Below are 5,533 nucleotides of genomic sequence, written 5' to 3'. Positions count from 1 at the left end.
GACTAGCACGCATGTGCGGGGGAACCTTTACCTTTACCTTTACCTTTATTCACTTCAGAGTAAGTAAAGCCCGTGGACAACCTGGGACATACTCCAGAGGGGGCACAGAATTGCCCAGTCCTCATCGCTGCCAGCTTTGCACCCTCCCCTTTTTTTAAAAAAAATGTTATAAACCCGAACTTTCCAAGCCCTTCCTAATCAGGGGTGTTGGGCCAAAGAGTAAAATAAGGAAAGCAATTTAGGATGCTCCCTCTTCTCTTACCTACTCACGTTTTAGGCAGCTCTTCGGTGCAAAACCTGCCTGGGTGTGCTCAATAGGGGATCCTAAAAAAGGTGAGCTCACGCTGGCTGTTCCTTTCCAAATGCCTCAAATTCAGGGTCACTGTTCCCCCTCCCAAGCCAGAATGATCCAACACAAAGAAAACGCCAACAGCTTCCTAAAGCACCTTGAAATAGACACCGACTCTTCAGGACTTCTAAAAGGCATGTTTGCTGTGGCCTGCAGGAACTTTGCAGGATGGAGGGTTCTCGCGCCCCTCCCCTCCCCACATCCCCTGGACTGTTGCCTCTGAGCATCTCTTCTTTCCAGCCATTCCCAACTGTTTCTAAAGTCCTCCGCCGTTCTCTCGTTCTCCCTCTCCTTTCGTTCCAAGGCCAGAACTGTTTGAACCTTTACAGCTTGCCGAAAGAAAAGGCTGAGGGGGACCGGCTAGCTGGGGAGTGAGACTGACTACAGTACTTTGACATTAAGCCTCGGTTCCCAGGTTTCAACCGGAAGGCGGATTGGCAAACCTGCGCCACTCGCTCGCTAGCCTGCCTGCATGCCTGCCTGCCTGCCTGCCTTTAAAGGCTAAAGGATTGCAGGTTGATCGGGGCCGACTGTATTCAAGGATGTCTGCTGGACCGGCGCGGACGGAGGTGGGGGGGGGACGAGGAGACTTAGCTGCGGTGGGGCTCAGGAAAAGCTGGAGAGAGAGTTTGCTACTGCTTTTTATTTTTCAAGCAGGTGCAGTTGTACATATCTCTCTCTCTCTCTGTCTCTCTGTCTCTCTGTCTCTCTCTCTCTCTCTCTCTCTCTCTGTCTCTCTCTCTCTCTCTCTCTCTCTCTCTCTCTCTCTCTCTCTCTGTCTCTCTCTCTCTCTCACTCTCACTCTCACTCTCTTTCTCTCTCTCTGTCTCTCTCTGTGCCCTTCAGCATACAGCCGGCTTAACGGAAGAAGCTGCACTGCACAATCCGAGAGAGTTGAGGAAAAAGCTCAAAATCTCGGACAGTTTGGACGCAGATTTAGACCTGAAGTGTTAATTCTGCTATTATTATTTTTTTTTCTTCCTCTCTTTCTTTCGCCCGGCCATGAGCGCTGGGGGCGGGGGGCGGGTTTCCTTGCGGAGAGAAAAGGGGCCAAGAGCATCTTTTTAAAAAGAATCCAGGCCCGGAAACGAAGCGAGGCCCGGATCTCTTCTCCCTGCGTGCCAAGTCATTTTGCAAAAGAGGAGGGTTGTGACGCAGGCGCTGGTTAACCTGAGCAAGCAAAGAGCCAGGTTGGGGCTGGGGGAGGGGGGGCAGTTGGCAGAGGGACGAATTCACCCTCTCTCTCCCTCTGGCGTTGCGAATTCCTCCCCGGGCTCGCCAGGCCCTGGATTCCCGGATCCAAGAGGGATGATAACTTCACTTCCTAGAGCCAAGAAACGCACGTATTGGCCAGAAGAGCCGTTAGTGAGCTTCAGCGATGGTGTGCCCGCATGTGGGTCTGGAGACGCATTAAAGCAAAACAAGCCACGTAGATGCCAGCATAGGGCTGGGTCGGGATGGTGGCTTTGCTCTAGAAAGATAAAGGCAAATTTCGGGGGATTGACGGGAGCGTTGGTTTCGCTTCAGACCAAAAGGGAAGTGGTGGTGGAAATGAAGAAATTCAGCACAAAAACTGAATATAAGAATATTCTCTCTCTCTCATCTAGCTATCTGTGATTATCAATGATTATCTATGATTATCTCTATTTATCTATGATATCTATATGATTATCTCTCTCTCTCTCTCTCTCTCTCTCTCTCTCTCTCTCTCTCTCTCTCTCTCTCTCTCTCTCTCTCTCTCTCTCTCTCTCTCTCTCTCTCTCTCTCAAGTTTCTGCTTGGAAAAGCTTCAGTTCTTGTTGAGAAAAACTAAATCAGGAGCTTTTAATTTTTTTTTAAATCCGCAGCTGAATTCTTTGGTGAAGATCAAAGGGGGGGGGGCTATACGTGCGCGCGCGCGCTCCGGTTAAAGAATTGATCAAAGTCTCAAGAGCGACGCGGTTGCAGCCCTTCCCGCGGAGGGGGATCCCTCTGCGCCCTTCCTCCTCCTTAATTGCTAATTAAAATGGGGATTTTTTTTGGGGGGGGGGGAAACCTGCCGAAGTGTTCTGGAACCTGATATTTCTTCCCTATCGCTCTTTTCTCGGAATCGGCTGACAAAACATCCGATTTGTAGGAGCGACGCTCCTGGAATCAAGGAAAGCGAAACTTTGAGGCGGTGGGCATTCGCTTACTACAACAATTTACACACGAAGGTTCTTCTTAATCCGAAACGCATTTTTTTAAAGAAAAAAATAATCATCGCAATCAGGAGAGCTTGAATTATTATTTTTTGGGGGAAGGGTTTTGGAAGGGTTTCCCCCTTCTAATACAATTTTTGTGAAGTTTTCAAGGTGCCTCTGGTCTTCCCTGTCCTTTCAGAATAATTATGGCAAACCTTCCCTCTCCCTTCTCTTCAAGACTTTATTTTTTTCCCTGAAGAGGCGTGGAGAGCCGTGCGGGTTTCATTGTTGTTTTGGTTTTTTTTTCCCCACAAACCTCCATAAGCATAAGATCAGATAGCTGCTAGAGAAGGAGGGGAAAAAAAGCAATCCAATATTTATTTTATTTTATTTATTTTTATTTTTATTCCATTTATATCCCGCCCTTCTCCGAAGACTCAGGGCGGCCTTCTTTGAAGATAATTACAATTTCTTTTTGTCGTGCTTCAAACCAATTGCTTCCCAAAGGAAAAAGAAAAAAGAAAAAAAAAAGTAAGTAAGTAAGTTGCTGAACAAGAATTGTTCCGGGCTACAATCTCCTTCGCAAGAAGGAACGACCGTCGCTCTTCATAGCTTGGGACATCGCTCGATTTTCTTATTAGGGGTTTAGCGTCGCCAGTTCCAATCCACACACACACACACACCCCCCACGTCTTTGAGACCATAATACCTCTGCTCTTTTTCCGACGACGCGTCTTTTCAAGCATCTTTTCCTTTCCCTTCCGGCCCCATTTCCTAGGCTCGAGGCGTCGGTTCTTCCGCGCTTCCTGCTCTGCGCCCTTCCTTCCACTCAACTTTGCAAGGCCTTCGAGATCGCCCGTTTCTTGGTTGAACTTCTTAGCGTTCTTTCTTCAGCAGAGGGGGGGGGAAGGTGGGGGGAGAACCTTCAGAGTGCATTTTCATCCGTCTGAATGATATAGGGACTTGTGGGGGGTGGGGGTTTGGGGAAGAAGAAAAAGAAGAAGGAAGTTGGGTCAGTCAGAAGTCAGGAAAGAAATGAAAGGCCAGCGGCCACGTGCCTGTGGTCGGCTCTGCCACACTCAACTCCTGGAATCCTGTAGCTTTAAGACCGGAAGGGGTGAGATTCTGCTACCTGCAGTGCCAACCCCAAAGAACAAATTCGTCCTCAAATCGGAGCACGTCCTTGACTCTCTCTGCCTTAATTTTCCACCACTTGCCTTCTTTACCACGGGCGAGGCTGCTAGAGTCAAAATGCTAACAATAATCAGCTTTTGAAAATGATGTCAGTTCCTTAGCCTGAAGTTATTATTATTATTATTTGATCATTAGAGAAAGCCGGAATAAGAGACATAAGGGGTGGGGGGCGGGGGGGGAAACTTGGCCTGCGTATGTACACGCACACAGCCGCACGCACGACAATCACAGGTTAGCCTCTTTAAGCCTCTACTATAATTTAGAAATCACGAATCCTAACGTGGTCTTGTGGCGGAATTAAGAGGAATTTTATTAGAAAACTGCCGGAACTCCTCTATCATTAAAAGAAATACCCCCTCCCCCGTCTCGTTCCCACCGAAGCCCCTGGAAGAAAAAGTGCAGTGGGATCGGTCCCTACGCCGCCCTCTCCCTCCCTCCCTCCCTCATAGCGACATCTTCCCCGCAACAACGAACCCCCTGTCCTACTTTTCAGAGGGCGATCAAGCCCCCCCTCCAACTTCTAGTTCCCTTCCTCCAAATAAAAAGCCAAACTTCCCATCCGATGCCCCCCCACGTCATTTATAAGATTTATTTCCCGAGCCGTGGCTGTGAGTTATAAAAGAAGCTACTAAGACGTGTTCCCTCTAGAGACCTTGTCCCCAGCATTAAATTAAAGTCCAGTAGGGTTATGAGGAGGGTGTGTGTGTGTGTGTGTGTGTGTGTGGAGGGCAGAAAACGGAGTGGGAGTGTTCTTCTCTCTTTCCTTTCAAAGCTATCAGATGGCTAATAACGGCGCCAGATTATACCCAGTGCCTACTTCTGCGGCGAGGGAGGGAGGGAGGGAGGGAAAAAAGAGAATTCTACTCAAGCGGCACCTAACTAAAATCTGGACATTTTTAATTTAGCAACCCCGAACTAAAAGAGTTTGGGCCGGCGGAGCAGAGAAGCCTGTATAAACCTTCCTTCCATTCTCTCTCTCTCTTTTCCCCTGTTGGGCAAACTTTTCTGCCTGTCTCTGCCAAGCCTGGATGGCCGTGTGCTAAAGATACAATAAAGAGAAGAGGAAGAGGTTGTTGACAGGATGGAGGTGGGTGGGAAGCGTGAGACACGGAGAATCAGATGCTTGATTCTCTGGTTAGGAGTCTATATATATGTAAAGTTATTAATATATATGTAAAGTTTATATATATATGTTATACATGTTATATATATATATATATGTTATATATATATATATATATATATATATATATATATATATATATATATATATATATATATATATATATATATATATATATATATATATATATATATATGTTATATATATGTAAAGTTATATATATATGTTATATATATGTAAAGTTATATATATATGTAAAGTTATATATATATGTAAAGAGGGTTTCCCAAGTGTGATGCCAGTTCAGGGAAAACTGGCACGTTATTTGGGAAAATGAAAGGATGAGAGCAAGGCTAATTGTCCTCTTAGCCAAAAACTCGCCCTTCGTTTATTACTCCCCGTCTTGAAATCACACCCTGCCTGATTTTGAACCCGCAACCGCTATTAACCGTAGGCGTAGCCTTTTTGCATATAAATTGCCTTTAAAAGGAGACCTACATTACGCGTTTTTTGGTGCGTTTTTTTTGCCTAAGACTTGCCACTTGCTTCTATTCTTGCTGAGTTCCCACGGCGTCATTTATCTATTTTAAACTTCATGCTCCGCGTTATAAATTCAACCCCCTCCCCAACCCCCCTCCCCACACACACACCCTTCAAGCTCCACCTTTGAGACAGAGTGAAGATTACCCGGAGGGCATCCAGTTCT

The sequence above is a fragment of the Vipera berus genome, assembly GCF_964194415.1.
Source record: "Vipera berus genome assembly, chromosome: 10".
Lineage (NCBI taxonomy): Eukaryota > Metazoa > Chordata > Lepidosauria > Squamata > Viperidae > Vipera > Vipera berus.
Note: the sequence above shows the minus strand (reverse complement) of the source record.